We start from the raw sequence: 16,729 nt of genomic DNA, 5'->3' as shown, positions 1-16,729 counted from the left end.
GCCTCTTCCCCAGCCCAGTGCTCCCCGAGGTGGGTGCCCACTCACTGCTCCATCAAAGGTAGCTCTGTCTTTGAAAGCCGCGGCTGTTTCCTCTATAGCAAGCGCTGCCCGCTCAAGGCGGGACTCAATGGGCCTATATATGCTCCCTGGAGTTACAAATAAACGCCTGTGTGTTCTGGAGGGAGGGGTGTGGCCCAGGAGCTGTCTTCTCCACGGTTATTTTGGTGAAGAGACTCTGTGTGTGTGTGCGTGTGCGCGTGCGCGCGCTTGGCTGGTTCTAATACTGGCCCCCGTGGCCCACTCCTCAATTACCCCCAAAGCATTCCTCTATATAAATACAGCCAGTTTGTCTAGCTCCCAGCAAGGGAATTTTAATTGTTTAAATTACCACAAACATCTCATACATATCAGGGCAAAACTAAAATGGGAGGGCTTGAGGTCAACTTTATTAGATGTCTGCCCAGCTTTAGTGCCTCATTTGTGAGGTGGGGCCCATATTCTACTTTATCTGATGAACAAGAGTAAAAGATGGTTCCTGTTAAACTCTGGCCCCCAAACGCACAAATTGTGCCATCAAAAAGCAAGTGTAGCTACTTCTATGGCATTGAAAAAAAAACACAAAACCCTGCACTCTCAACCATGAGCATGGCAAAAGCCTGAAACAACACCTGAATCCAGCCAAATTTTGGTCCTTAGCCCCCATATCTTGATGCCTATATAGCTTCTATCTGTTCCTACAGCACCAAACAATTCCAGGCCCGATGCATCCCAGAATATCAGTGACATAAAACATAGATCTGACAGGAATCCTGTGAGATCCATCCAATTGTTGGCCTTTCATTCATGAATATAGCACAAACATAATCATTTGAAGTAGTAGGAGAGATTCTAGACCATGATGTTACCATCCTCTCCTATAAAATAATTCCATGCATTGTGTTTCAGTGAAGTCACAATAATCCAAATTTGTCATCTTGATCTGTCTAGATCGGAACAAATTTCATTCCATAACAGGAAATTTTCCAATTGGATTGGTCTATCAGATGAGAATGATCACATTCTATGTAGTTTTAGTTGATCCGCTTTTGACAGAGATTTTCAAAGCAGTCTAGGGAAATTAGAAACATCTTCCATTTAAATATGTCTACAATTAGTGGAAGATGTGTCTAAATCCCTTAGATCTTCCAAGATTTTTAATCTTATTTAAATGGAAGATATGTGTCTAGACTACTTTGACACTCTCAGTGGCATAGGATACAGCTTTCAGCTCTAAAAGGATAACTACATTTACTCTTTTAGTTGGGAGATATGGCCTGGACCTTGCTGGACTCAGTCCTCTATTCAAATATTTTCAAGTGCTCATGTGCCAGAATGTATCAGGGACCGGTTTTTTATAGTGGAAGTGGAACAGCTAAACTTAGTTTCTATTTGTGCAGTAAAGTTTAGAGGTTTGTGGTCAAAAATGTGTTGGATCTGGCAAGACCCTGGAGCAAGATACATGGATTTGTACTAGTCTTGCACTAGAATTTGTGACTGGCTGGAATTTTCTGGTCCAGTAGTCTTGACAACATGTATTGCCTATTTTGATGGTACAATTTAGGAACATGGGGACGAAAAAATGGTAAGATCCAGCAGGCGTCAAGTGCTGGTATTCTGGTGATGCATCAACATCTGGATTTCTGCCGTTGCACTTCTGTGTTTAGCAGGTAAATTGAGGGGCTTGGGGAAAACATAAGTGACTGAATCCAAGTGCTGGATACATGTTTTGCAGTGTTAATGTGCCAGTTTCCAACAGACTCTGAATTTTTTAGTATTGCGAGCTGTTACATTTTTTTCTCAGTTTAGACAGTAAGAATGTTGGGGGTCAGACAGGATCCAGGTATCAGATACTTGTTTTTAGTGCTATCCGGCCAGGATGCAATAGGATCTCTCCTCCTCCCCCATAGTATATTAGAAGCAATTACACTTTTTTTCTATTTAAATTATATGATTTGGGCCCTAAAGATGCCAAGATTTAGATGAATCCAGGTGCTAGATCTGGGTTTGTGTACTGTTCCTATGTAGGGACAAAAAAAAATAAAAAATAAAGAAAAATGATGCAGTAGTAGCATCTAGGTTTCCACTCATTTCATGTCTTGGAATTTGGCATAGTGAACCAGGTGAAGGACAACCATTGCGTGGATCAAACAGATAGGTTTTGCAATGCTCATCCCACATGATACATCAGATATTTTTGGTGCCCTAGGACCAGCTAGGCTGTTTTCTCTTTAGGGGGTTAAAACTGGGGCTTGGAGGTTTTTGTGACACTCATGCTGTGGCTCAGTGGGGCTCTCCTTGTTGTAATAGTTGGGGCTTTGAGTTGTTCTCTGGTTTGATTGTACAGTTTGGGGCAAGATCCAGTTAGATCCAGCTTTCCCCTTCCCCTCTTATCTCACCGCTTCACTTACTTTCTTTTCCAGAAAAGAGCATCTTCCCATCTCTAGATGTAAAGGGGGAAGGGGCTTGGGGGAATGGAGAGACAAGTTGTGTGAAGTATCGTGTTTCGGAGGGTGTCAGGCACTCTCACTGAGTAATCCCTTCCTGTGAAAAAAACTCTGTCAACTGCTCACTTTGTTTTTAACCTGGGGCATGCATGTGGTGTGAGGGAAATTTTTAGCTGCTGAGGAGGGCAGGACATCAGGACACTCATAGAAAGGAGGACGTCAGGACAGATGTGAAGGGACAGCGCGCTGTAGTGAGACGCCGCGGTGTTCCAGCCTCTCTGGGCACTCACTCATTCCTGGGGTTTGAATGCACGTTGGGCTGTAATTAAGAACTCTTGGAGGCGTACTTAACTTGTGACGTGGTGCTTTTCTTTCCCTCTCGACGAGAAAGTGGCTCCTTCTTCCCTGAATCAGGACCTCTGCCATCCAGAGTCACAAAGAGACATTCTGGACATATCCTGCACACACAAACTTAAGGTGAGCACCAAAAACTTGCTCTGCATTTTGTGTCCTCCGTTTCAAACTGCTGCGGAGTTTTGAGAGCATCTTAACTTTGGAGCTCTGGAAAAGGTAAAAACAAAACTTTTTTTTCGGGGGGAAAGACTTTCTTTCAGATATATGGTATCCAGCAGGTAACGTGTCAAGGCATCAGCTATGATGGTGTCCTAAGGGGATTTTGAAGAGCTCTAGTTTGGCAAAAGTGGGGGAGAGAGCTTGAAACTGACTACCCTCCGTTTATCTGATTTTAAGTGCGCTGTGTTAATAGATGAGATGAGAGATCATATTGCAACCGCAGATTCTGTTTGAAATATGAAAATGGCATAGTTTAGTTCACTGGTTTTCTCCTGTGAGACTATACATTTCACAAAGATTAATGTTTCCGAGAGGTAACTTCCCCATCTGTTAAAATCCTGTTAAGAGTTTACAGGACTTGGGAAGGGGAGGATAGTGTGGGCTGAACGAAAAGCTGAAGAGTTGTGAATGTGTTTGTCCCACCCATTGCTTTAGGAGTGATCGTATTAGATGGGGAAAGAATCTGGTATGATCCATCGTTTTTTCAACATATTTTGCCTATTGTCAACGGAAACTTGAGATAACATATCTTTTGGGCACAGGCTTCTCCACTTTAACAAGAATGCTAAGTTGCTATTATCATCAAAGTTAAATCTCTGAGATTTATAGATGCTATAATAGCTATTTAGCTTCAAGAAGGGTTTATTTGCTTTTAATTGTTAAAAGTAGAAAATGCTCATTCCAAATGCTCCTCATGCCAAAATCTGAAGTGTTGGCTATGGATGGTTTGGATGCAAGTGTTTAGTTGGAATGAACTTCTATAATGTGTTCGAACTAAGCTGTCATATTGCTTTACATTCCTTTATCACTGGAAAAATACACAATACAGACATTGCAGTTAGGAATTTTCAGTGTGGAATGTGTACATGGATGTGTATGTATGTATGATGTCATACGGTCAAACAAACTTTGAGGAGTTTCTTGAAAGTTAGCAGTACTTGAAGAAAAAAAAGAATCCTATGAATTAATTTCTTAAAGTTGAATGTAATATTGATTCACTACAAATGAACTTTACTAAAATGTAATGAGTTTTAAATATTTATGCAGACATGTTTCACTGAGTATAAGTATGAAGTTAGCAATACAATTTTCATTAGTTTTGTTAATGATAAGAGAAACTTGACATATGATATTTGAAAATGCAGATGCCAAATAAGTGTACAATCTTTTAATGTAAAAAACTAATGTAATATTACATTTCAGATTAGCTATCCACCGAACTGACAATCATTACAAAAGGGGAAAATTGAGTTCAGTGGAGAACAACTGCTTTCTTAAATGAAATAAATAATAAAGCCAATGCAGTAATCAAGACATTGCTGGTCTGCAATGAAAATGAGCCAAAAGGCCTGTCGTCCTAATAAGAGCCCTGAGTATCTGAGGAGTTTGAAAGAGAAACACCATTTTGATATGAAGTGAAGCATTTAGCTACAGCAATTTTCTGTTTCAGAGAAAAGACTGAAAGTGTAATTCAAAAGTATTGCAGAGATTTGCACAGTAAAGAATCATTTTATTATATCCCTGCTGGGTTATTTTCTCTCACTTTCTTTTGGCAGGGTTAACACAGCTAGTGCTTGTAAGAAGGGTCTAGGGTAGTACACAGAGTTGTGCTTATACAGGAATGGTTTCTGAAAATACAGATTTGAGAGGGTCCTAACAACATCCTTGTTGTTCGCTCTGTGTGTAATAAGGTGGGAAGGACATTTTCTGGCAGATTGGGAAGACTCCAGAGTCTCCAGAGTTAATGTAGAAATGTTACAGGAAAAGGGTGTAGGGGTCTCTAAGCATGGGCTTTGGAGCCAAGAGAGCTGAATTCAAATCCTGCCTTGCTTTGTGACCTTGAGCAATCACTTAACCTCCCTACTCCTTTATAAAATAGGGAAAATAACATTGGTCCATCCTTTATGAAGCACTTGGAGATCTTCAAGTGAAAAGTGATTATACAAGTGCAGCGTGTTATTATTGGTATCATATCTTAATCATAGATATAGTTAGTCATGACAAGAACTAAGCGCTTTGGTCTGAATTAATATTTGTTTCTTTTTATATGCTTTTCTATTGAAGTGGTACATAAATTATCATTAGATGTTGAAATACTGGGCACTTCATATATTGAATTTTTAAACGAGCAATTTGTCAATTAAATTTCCCAAAAAATTAAATGTAAATTTTGGAAAAAAATCATTTTCAGATTACAAGCTTCTTCTGTTGCTTGTAATGAATTATTAGACATTCTGGCTCCACTGTGAGTAACTGTAGAATACAGTCATGCACTTGAAAAGGTAGCTTGTAATTTGAAGGTAACAAAATGTTCTTTGGGGTAAAAATGTCTGAATATATTTAGGATTTCAATCAATGGCATTTAAGGAGGATTAGAGGAAACAGCTGGCTAAACAAATATTAGGTATAGGGTGGATGCAATGGTATAAATTAATAATGCTGTTCTTTATTTGCTCTATGAATGGGAGGTTTTGTGAAGATAAGATGACTTAAACGTGGTCACTGTGTGCCACCTAGTGGATGTTTCAAATTGGGCTTTCACTACAGTATCATCTTCTATTTTTTTTAACTATCCACACATCTGTAACTAATCTAGTGCATTACTTAACAATAACAAGTCAACTTTATTTAGTTTTAGCATGAGGCACCAGCTAACTGTGTGTGTGTGTGTGAGAGAGAGAGAGAGAGAGAGAGAGAGAAATATCAGTTGGTTGCAGTAAAGATCACTTTAATTCCAGTTTAACATAATTTGACACCAATAGAGTTTTAGCTGTTTCCAAGGGGTAACTAAATCATGCAGTAACTAATACTCACAGCTCACATATAGTCTGGTATTTACTGTATTTTAAGCATATATTAAAGAAGTGAAGTGTTTAGGGGTTTTGTACTAATATTCCAACAGGAAGGGATAAAGATCAGCAGTAAGTTTTCAAAGGTACCTCCAGCAGTTCTTCCAAAAACTCCTTTACCAAGCAGAATGTGGTGCTAATAAAAATATTTTTTGGCACTAAATATTTCTTTCCTTGCCAGCAATAGGCAATGAAAATATTTGACCATTTCCCCAGAAAAGGGTCCTCAGCCTCTCCTCCTTCCTTTTTCTGATTCTCCCCCCATCTTGTTCCTCTCTGTTCTCCAGCCTCTTCCTAATGTTCTTTCCTTCCCTTGGACCTCCCCATACTTCCCTTCATTGGGGAAGGGGAGTATGTTTCTTGGTCCACTGGTTTCCTGATTTAGTTACAGATCCTCAGGTAATGTAAATTATCATTGCTCTATGGAAGTTAATGGAGTGGTGAGAACTTACACCAGCTGAAAATCTGTCCCTCAGTCTGCACTTTGGGAGTGGACTTCCAGACCATGTCATCTTCTGGCTACCTGCCTACCCATAACCTGTTCTGGAACTGAAGTGGCAACCACTGAAACCTGGCGCATGGAGCTAACTAAAAGTCTCATTTCTGGGAAGTACAAAGCACCCTTAAATTGTATTGGCTCAAATGAGTATTGAGACTACTCAGTAAATATCTTGTGGCATCAAGCCCTATATACGTCAGCCACCCCTGACTTTTGTCACAAACTGAATAGTAAAGGAAATGGCAATGCTGACACACTATAGAATAAACTGTCCTTTTCATTCACAGAGCTTTGAAACAGGTTATTTGTTTCTCTGTAAATTCACAACAGAGTGGAAATCTTAAACATGATCAGTTGCTCTGAAAACAAACATTTAAAAGAAACATTAAGAAATCACAGAACAGTAATCTGTTTGAAGCCTCCACTGGGTGCTTTGAAAAGTTTTTTCAAGAGCTGTAGTAGGCTGTTAACATGATGCCTGAGCTAATGGCTGAAGCCAGGGGGAAATTTGCTCTACCACAAATCAGGTGAAGTTTATCAATTTAAGTTGGAGAAGATAAAATGGTTCATCAGAAAATGTGCTAATTGATTTGATTGCATGCTTCATAGGTGGAGTAGATAGATTTAAAATTTTTATTGAGAACAGCTGGAACCACGAATGGGAATCAAACCCGAATCGAAGTAAAGAGAATCCTTGCTAGGCCATTAAGTCTGTCCCACAGTGAAGCTTTTTTACTAATGGCACATTGCCTCACAGTCATTCTTCTGCAGCAGTGCACATCAGATGTAATGACAGAATCTACATCATTAATCATGTGATAGAATGGAAATAAAATCACTGGAACAGAAAATTGTTACTAGATATGTACCTCTTGCTTGGAAAAAAAATGTCATCTTGACATTTATCTAATAGCAAGAGACCATTATCTTGCAATAGCATTCCATTAACAGTATCTCTTAATTATTTTAAAGGCTTACAGGATACAAGGAACATATGGGCAGTGGAGACAGGTTAGATTAGAGATGTGTTTGGCAGAAATCCGAGTAGCAGAAAACAAATGCTTTGATGGAGAATAGAGAAGAATTATTTAGTGATGGTTCAAATTTAGGGTTGATCATTTTCAGCCCACATTTTTACAAGCAAGGTGATGGATGTATTAAAGAAGGCTTTCCATTTTTAGCAATATGTTATTTTACCAATATTGTATTTCTTGGTGAGTTATCAAATCAGCTAAACTGTATCAAATAAAGCCTAATTCACGATACTGAATTATAATATCTACAAAAGATTTATAATATATTTTCTTTACTCTCTATGGTGCCTTACACATGGTAATATCTTATATATGTGTATATTACCATGTCTGAGGCACCATAAAGGATAAAGAATATATATATGGGGGTACGGGATGTGTGCCTTCAAGTGCACTCCCTTTTGGAATGTGTAATTTTTTCATCAGATCCTGATGATAGAAAATCTATTGTTTTAAATTTCGGGCTGTTGCTGGTCTTTGGTTTTCAGCACATTGGCTATTACTTTAAATTGTTTTTAAACTGGCATCTCCCTTATTTCCATGGTGGGTGGCAAGCACTCCTTGTCACTGTTTTGGAGCCCATCTCCATGAAAGCCATGAGACAATGCAGCTTCATTCACTTAGGGCTAGATCCTACAAACCACCATATGAGTAGCTCTGCTGCCACGAGGACTCAATTGAAATTAATGAGAACTCTAATGGGATTTAAAGGAGGCTACCCATGTGAATAAAGTTGCCTGCATAAGTGTTTGTAGGATTTTGGTCCTTTATTCACAAATTGGATGAATGAAAAGAAACATGTACAACTCCAGTCCTGAAAACGTTTACATATGCAAAACTGTATGTACATTAGTAACTCCATTGACTTCTATACAGCTGTTCTTGTGAGTAAAGTTATGCATGTGTTCAAAGGTTTGCGGGACTAGGGCCTAAAATGGTTATATCTGTAATCAATGAATATATATGCTTAATACGTGAATTGACTTTACTTAGGCTGGCAGTATGAGAAAATACTGAAAGGCTAAATGCTGGAAGCTACTGAAAAATTGAAAATGAATAATTGTTCAGCTATTAATATTTAAGAAAATCTAACTCTGACTGAAGTCTTGCACATATGTTCTGTACTTTACTTCCCAGAATATCAATGTCAAGGTTAATTTTACAGCAAAATATCTGCATAATTCAGTAAATGAAATACAAATCCATATAATATTTAAAAATACATTTAGAATAAGAAAATATTTAAAGATACATTCCAAAGTTGTTGGATGTCTATAGTAACATAAATGTGAACATATAATAACATTCAACCCAAAATAAAATTTTAAAAGTGGCATATCAGAAAGAATAATTCAGCCAGGCAGTATAATTATTAGACAAATTCCAATTACTTCTTACTCTAGCTACAGCTGCACTATTTGTTTGTAACACTATATCATTACTGTACTGCCACATTGTGGCAGCAACCCAACACTGCAAACAACTTATTCCAGCATTTTCACGTTACAGGTATAGGACATACAACAGAGAAGTTTCATATTTTAAATTTACTGTACAAGAAGACAAACCAATGAATATATAATTGTTATTCTTACATTAAATGTGCTTCAAAATTTCTAGAATAGAAACTTAACTACTGCATATCCTTGATAATATCGTTTTCTTCTCTATTCTTACAAATGATTGTTCCTAACTGGATTTCATTTTGCACTGACTAGTCAGACAGATTTTTTTTTTTTACTAATCTACTGTTGTGTGTTGCTTTTGGAGCACTGTATTACTGAAAATAAAACTTTATTTATGTGGGTACATGTTTGTGTGTGTGTGTGTGTTCATGACATACATACACACACATATATAAGCTCTTCTGCTACTCTGATGTATTCTGGAGACTGGGTGGGCACTTCAGTAACAAAGAAATGATGGGAGGGAGAGGAAGAATGCAAAGGTGTCCTAAGGCCACCTTTCAGTTCCTGTCTAGATTTTACTGATAACGTTATATCATTACAGTATTTATTAAAACCATGTAGGCTGATTTCCATCTGGTCAGAGTGGGTCAAGTTCTGTTCATACTTATATTGGTTTAAATCCAGAGTAATTCCACTGACTTCAGTTGAATTTCTTCAGAGTTGCATCAAAGTGAGAACATATATAGGCTCTCTGTATATTCAGAAACCACTGATGCAGCCATATTAAAAATTAATGTGAACCAGGAGTGAAAAAGGTACCTTTAGATATGAAAATGCATGGAGAGGACCATCAACAGGATAGTAAATGTCTGCACATGAGGCTAAACATCTCCCTTTACCACCAGTAGTTGCACCACCAGTTGGTATTTTACCAAATAAAATTAATCATGTTGACCATTTCTTTAATTCCCTGTTCATAATTGAATACCTATTTAAAACACGACAGTCAGTAGTTCTTCCTAGTCCATTGTATTTGTCTGTGGGAAAAGATGCCATAGTCTCATAACATAGTGAGCTCCATTTTGATTTACATCTTGTATGGCTTTGCTGGTAGTTTTGTCCACTAAGTGTCACTTTCATTCTTGATATTTTTAATGTGCAATTTATCCTGGGAATTCCCCCTCCACCCACCTCAACTCAGCTGTTGCATATGCTTTTCAATGAATTCCTGCTGTTGACACTTTTTTTTCCACCAGATGAGTTAACTGAAGTACAACCGGTTAGAGTTTCAAAAGCAGCCTCTCTACTCTAGTTGAACTTGAACTTTCATGTGCATTAACAGCATACCAATTTAGAAAGATGTAATCAGACATCTGATTGGTTGGGGGAAATTTTCAAAGGCACAAAAGGCGGTTAGGAGTAGGGAGACAATTCCTTTTGAAAATCGATGGGAATTTAACACCTCACACATCTGTGCCTTTGAAAAATCTGCCCCTCCCTCAATCTGCATGCTATAATTTGAGTTTTTACATGTTCAGATTTGCAGGGTTTTAGAAGTAGCCTAACAATTTCAGAAGACTTCCACGGGCTCATACACTGAGTGTCTCCTCCAGGAAAGGATTGCTACTTGTTGTCTGTACCCATTTAACTACATGATCTTCTCAGCTACATTTCAGCTCCCATTTGACTCCAAAATAACAAACACTAATCCAAATAAATGTACCCAAAGAGTTTTTCTTTTTATCTCATATTGAAATTCTGAGATGACATGAAAAAGGAATCTTTGGCTATTCTTTTCACTGCATTCAAGGATTCATCATGGGAAACAGGTTGATAGAAAGCTTAGAGTTACTATACTTCAGAAAGGATAAATATCAGCAAAAATGTAGAGGTAATTAGGAGATAATGCCACTTGAATAGAGCGTTGACACAGGATAATTTTCTCCTGCTATCAGAGGAATAGCTATACCATTTATGGAGAATATTGTGAATGTCAAAACAAAGCAGAGACATTTATTTGCAAGCCAGAGGACACTGATCCTGTCAAACTGTTCGGTGATAGTGATTTTTATTTTTGGTACACCAGATGATTGATGCAGATGCTGTTGTTTTATCTGGGGGATGTTGGGACAGTACTGCACCACTACTGAATTGCTTCATTTTGTTTGACTTTCACCCTTCTCCTGGCACTATAGCATAGAAATATGTCTACTTCCTTCTGGCTGATTGTGGGTTTGGGCAAATCTATATATAGTTCTGTGGACAGAGCGTACAAAAATCTATCTCAGAATTACCCTATCCACTTTGTTCAAAGTGCCATGCAGTGACTCATCTTTTATTACATAGGAAACTGCCAGTGAATCAGTAATTTACATATTTTATACACGCTTTGTCAGTCATTTTTATTTCTATGATCACTATACAGTTTTATAGGGTGTCGCACATATAAAAAGATAATAAACACTGCATGAAAGCAGCAGCCTTCTCATAAGGCGAAAACTTTTGAACACAAACAACAGCTGAAAGGAGGGTGGCTGTGTGGCTGGCACGGGCCAATTTAGTGCCCAACCTAAGTTTAGCCTCAGAGCTGCTCTAAATTATGTCAGTTTGCAATAGTCCCCATTCCAGAGCTCTGGTTCTATCCCCTCCTGTCCCCATGCCACCATGGTCAGGAGGGTGTGGCATAGACAAAGCTACACTGGCTATTCATGGATCAGGGATTCCTTCATGTCCAGTTAGGGGAAGTTTACAGTCCTTTTCTACTGCTCTAGGTCTGTAGCATGAGCAATAATCTGGCCCTACTACTGTGATTAAGAGTTTGCAGGGTCAGGCCATAGCTGTATACTGTGCAATATGCAAATATGTTTAAGCAAAACGGGCAAATTAAGGGGTCTCTTCAGCCCACAACTACTACTGATGTTGCTTCTTTTTCGTAGGCGGCACATCTCTTTTGCAAGTGGCCACTTATGACTTGCAGATTTGGACAAAATGAAGATAGCAATTCTGGTCTTATGCAGATGCATCTTGTATATGGGAATGATGATCATGGGGATGATATGGGGGATTTACGCTGGCATCACTATGGGGAGCAGCTGGCTCATATTTTACAAACATGAAAGTTTAAGTTTAGTGTAAAATACTGGGTCAGATTCCGCAGGAAATGCAACGAGTAGTGTTGCCCACTCTTGCAATTTTCATATCTAGTGTGTTTTTAGAGCCACAGCTTCTGGAGTCATATGATTGTATGAGAAGCTCAATTTCCATTTAAAATAAAAGTCTCTAGCCTTCATGCTTGCAGAAAAAGCTTGAACATGTGAACCCTAAAGTTTAAAAAAACAGGAGAAAATAAATAAACCCTCAAAATGTATCATTTTAAAAATCTCATTATTTTTAGCTGATCTCATGATTTTTCAAAGCTTGGGGTTGTCAGTTATAGAAGGGAGACTTTAAATTCCTACAGTAAAACTCTATTCTGCATTATTTCCATATGTATCAATTGGGGTCCTGGGAATACTACCAAGGGAGTCATTAATTTTGGCTATAATGGTGATGGGTACCTTCCTGATTGTTGGATATTCAACAGCCAGAGACAAGGAGGTGAGGGCAGTATGAGATAATAGTAAATCTCTCAGACTAACAGCTCCTTTAATCTGGGGATTATCCTGAGGGAAAAAGAAAGGGCCATGCAACCAGAGGTTCAGAGTTTACCAACTACATCAAACATTATGATTTGGGTCGATCTACAAAGAAGGGCTCCAAAGAGGAGGGAAATTGAAGCTGCAAAACTCTCTTCCCCAAACAACACAACAGAGATGGGGAAAGAAAACTCTCCCTTTCCCAGGTAAATATTTTTTTAAATGTTGCCTAGTCCTCATCTCTAGTTTTAGCTAGTTCCAGATGATCTCATTTTCATGACCTCTCTTCCCTAAGGCAGATCTTTGGTTACCCCCTCCCCATGCAACTTTGAATAGTTTTTGACTTTGACTTTCAGTCCAGCTCCTCCCACTAAACAGAAAGCTATGGACACATCATGTTTGATTCCGTGCAGAAGGCATCTTTTGTGTGCCATGTAATTTTTAACCACAAAATGGCAAGGCCCAACCACTTCACATGGGTGTACATTCCTGATCAGTGACTAGAGTAAGCCAAATAGAATTGACCCTTGCACCATTTTCTTCAATATGAAATAAAACAACATAAGAATATGTCCAAAACCATGGGTGTACAAAGTAGATAAGTTAAGAGCAAGGTAGAGAGATCACTGCACAATTTAGTAAAATTTTCCATTTAATTGCTGGAGGAAATTATAGTATAATTACTAATCAAGAAACTTGAGTGATATTCCAAGCTCCATCACCTCACTGCATATTAACTGTCTGCTACTGGGATTGAGAACTTCTCCATGCAGACTGTAGTGTCAGCAAAGGACTTGCAGGGAATCATTATTGCTACGGAGTTAACACCTTGCCATTTAAAAGTGGTAATTGTAGCTGCTACGCCAACAGAGAGAATATAGAATAATATTAATTGGAAAGTGCACACAGGGATCTGTGAACAGACATTATTTATTTTCTTTTAATTAGTTTCCTTATCTATTAATTGTTCTGGGGAGGAAGGATAGCCCAACAGCTAAGTCATTAGCTTGGGACACTGGAAACCAAACCCCAATTCTCTGTTTAGCCACAGACTTCCTGTGTACATAGGTGCCAACTTTCCCTGGCACTGGTTGGTGCTTGTGCCCCCAGACCCCGCCCCAACTCCACCTTTGCCCTGCCCTGCCCCATCCCCATTTCAACCCCTTCCCCAAAGTCCCTGAACCAACTCCACCGCCTCCCTGCCCCTACTGGACCCCTTCCTCAAATCCCTGCCCTGGCTCCGCCTCTTCCCAGAGCATGCCGCGTTCCCCCTCCTCCCTCCTAGCGCTTGCCGCAAGTGCTGGGAGTTAGTGGGGGAAAGTGGGTATGTGGCGCTCTCAGAGGAGGAGGTGGAAGTGAGCTAGGGTGGAGGGGGGCGGGGAGCTGCTGGTAGAACCCACCAATTTTTCCCCGTGGGTACTCTAGCCCTGGAGCCCCCACAAGTCGGCACTTATGCCTGTGTGACCTTGAGCAAGCCACGTAGGTCCTCATGGAGAGAGTTAGGGCCCTCAAAAAAGCCAGCATGCTGAACAGGGAGCTAGTAATCCATATACAGCCAGAATAATTGGTGTTGTGTGGTGAAATGCATGGAGACTGGATTATTAAATTCACCTCCCAGATGACAAAGCAAGAGGTGGGACCTAAGCCCTGCCCCTGGCCCAACACCAGGCCTGAGGGAAATGCCTTTCTCCAGTGTGAACCCTCTTTTGAAGTTGGGCACCTAAGTGAGGTTAATGGGGTTTTGTTTATGGAAAACGGGCTGAGAAGGTGATGTTTCTGTGGTTATAAGAAAGGGTTGAGGCACTCACTCAGGATGTGTAGTATCCAGATTCAAAGCCCAACACTGTCTGATATAGAGCAGAGACTCTCCCACAGAAGTGCCCTAACCACTGGGCTATGGGGTAGTCTGGGGTAGGTGTCTCTCCAGCTGAATCTGTTCTATTTTGTATGAATAATTAAATATTCACTCACCCAATGAGCGTATTAGAATGACTTTGTAACCTGCCGGGAAATGGGAGACCCAGGTCCAATGAATGAGTGAGTGCTTTTGCCACTGGGCTCCTCTTCCAGCATCTTTTATATGGAGTTAAGTATGCCATGAACATGTCTACTAGATCAGGCCCCAAAAGGCAAGATAGGTGAGGACAGTTTATAGATCCTGTTGGGGTTCATGTGTTACGGTACAGAAATACCCAACAAGTATATCCTATAATAGGGAAATCACATAATGTACCTTCGGTTTTTATTGCTCCTGAACTCAGAGCAAATAATGAAAATCAGTGCTGCAATTGTGATACTATGAATAGGCCCTGAAAATATGGGTATATAAGGGAAATATTGCCAACCTATGACTGTGCCAGTATAATTTTTCCAGCAAAGTCTAATTTAGGACATTCAAATAGATGTGTCTGCAGTAGTGGACTTGGGTGTAAGTGTTTTGCTTACGGCAAATTTAAAAGGTATCATTTAAGGATAATTCCATGGAAAAATCCCTCATAAAATGTGACTGCAAGTCCTTTTATAGTAAAATTTAACATAAATTCCCTCTTCTCACAATCTCTGCCATTACAGCCATCTGTCCCCACCCCACACCCACAGTGTATATTAAGTGTAAGGTGTGATGCATAGCTGCAATTCCTTCTTTGCTTCCTGGGAAGCAATTGATCACAACACCCTATTGCCATCCCTCTCTTTCCCTGCACTAGATCAGTTCTGGTGGCTAGTGATTTGTAGGTATGGGAGCAAGGATTCAACTCCTATTTGTCCATTTACATAAAGAGAGAAGTAGCAGCAGCCCTGCAAAGCCATCTCCTCTTCCTGCACCTGGAGCCTTATTTGCCCCTACAACTTTATGTATAAAACTGGATTACAATCTGTATCTAAGAAACTTTGCCTGCTTTGTCGTAGTAATATTTAAACGTGCAGGGCTACAGTGTGAGTGAGGAACTCCCCCATCCCCTTCTAGGGTTGCCAGGTGTCTGGTTTTTGAGTGGAACGCTCGATGAAGAAGGGACCCAGGCGGCTTCGGTCAGTACTGCTGACAAGGCCATTAAAAGTCTGGTTCCCAGGGCTGGCAGGCTCCCTACCTGGCTCTGCGTGGCTCCCTGGGAGTGGCGATATATCCCTGAGCTCCTAGGCAGAGGCACGGCCAGGGGGAAGCTGCATGCTTCCCTTGCCCTGAGCGCCAGTTCCGCAGTTCCCATTGGCGGGGAACCATGGCCACCTGGCTGCGCCTCCTCCTAGGAGATAAGGGACATGTCGCAGCTTCTGGGAAGCCCCGCGACATAAGCATTGCCCAGAGCCTGCACCCCAAAACCTCTCCCGCACCCTAAACCTCACCTATATTGTGCCCTATTCAAGTAAATTCCTGATAAAGATACCAGTGTTTGAATGCATGAAAAGAACTTGTCCCCAGTACAATGTGATCTTCCAATGATTCTTTAAAAATACAAATGTAATTTAATTAATGCTGGTGTGTGTGTGTGTGTGTGTGTGTGTGTGTATGTTTTAACATATATGCTTTTAAAACTAGTAGGTTTTAATTAGAGTGGTGGCCTGATTTTTAGAAATAGAGTTCTGTTGTCTGCATAATTTCCAGTGAGAATAGAGTATTGTAAAGCCCATCTAATATTTCAGTGCTTTTCTGTTATCTCCACTTTGAGGCACATTGAAGAAATTTTACAATAAGATTCAGTCTTTAAGTGGATCAAAGGAGGAGGGTTTTCTTTAAAAAAAATCTGTCACTGAAAGATTATTATTGTGATGAAGCTAATTAAACTATTTTGTTTTAACCTTCCACTAATTTCAGTTAAATTTGCTTTTAGTATTATTTTGATATATAACAACCTATGGACTTTACTCAGACTAAAATTTACAACCGCTTCCTGCCCTGAGTGAATCACATACCATATATGCGCACAAGACCAACCTATTTCAGAAATAGATTAGGTCGTTGTGCAAGGACAAAGGGTGAGGTGGAGGAGTGGAAGCTTTGCATTTTGGTGTTGCAGAGCTGCTTAAGGGACTGAAATAGTCCAGTGGATGAGCTCCTCAATCCCGGTGTGCAGCGCATTGCTACTAGTTAGGCTGTGTCTACATAGGAACGCTTTATCAGTATACTATACCAGCTAAAAGCTCCCGTTGTGAACAAAACTATCGTTCTGGAACCATTCTCTCCCCTGGTCCATTAGGGCTGCGTAGACTAGGAGAGTTAATTAATTTTTAGGGCAGAAATACACCTCTACCTC

General features: G+C 39.8%; 1 protein-coding gene across 2 annotated transcripts in view; it reads left to right on the top strand.

Moving 5' to 3' along the window:
- The first annotated feature begins 2,755 nt into the window (after positions 1 to 2,755).
- The window catches only part of HAPLN1 (hyaluronan and proteoglycan link protein 1), an 89,252-nt gene continuing 75,278 nt past the window's right edge, over positions 2,756 to 16,729 (top strand). Inside the window, exon 1 of one of the 2 annotated variants that reach the window (XM_032763425.2) lies at positions 2,756 to 2,960. The gene's annotated coding sequence lies outside the window, so the exon portion shown is untranslated. The other variant, XM_032763427.2, reaches the window with a different exon arrangement.

Source organism: Chelonoidis abingdonii, chromosome 6 (genome assembly GCF_003597395.2).
Source record: "Chelonoidis abingdonii isolate Lonesome George chromosome 6, CheloAbing_2.0, whole genome shotgun sequence".
In the NCBI taxonomy this organism is placed as follows: domain Eukaryota; kingdom Metazoa; phylum Chordata; order Testudines; family Testudinidae; genus Chelonoidis; species Chelonoidis abingdonii.
Note: the sequence above shows the minus strand (reverse complement) of the source record. Positions and strands in the feature narration are given on the sequence as shown.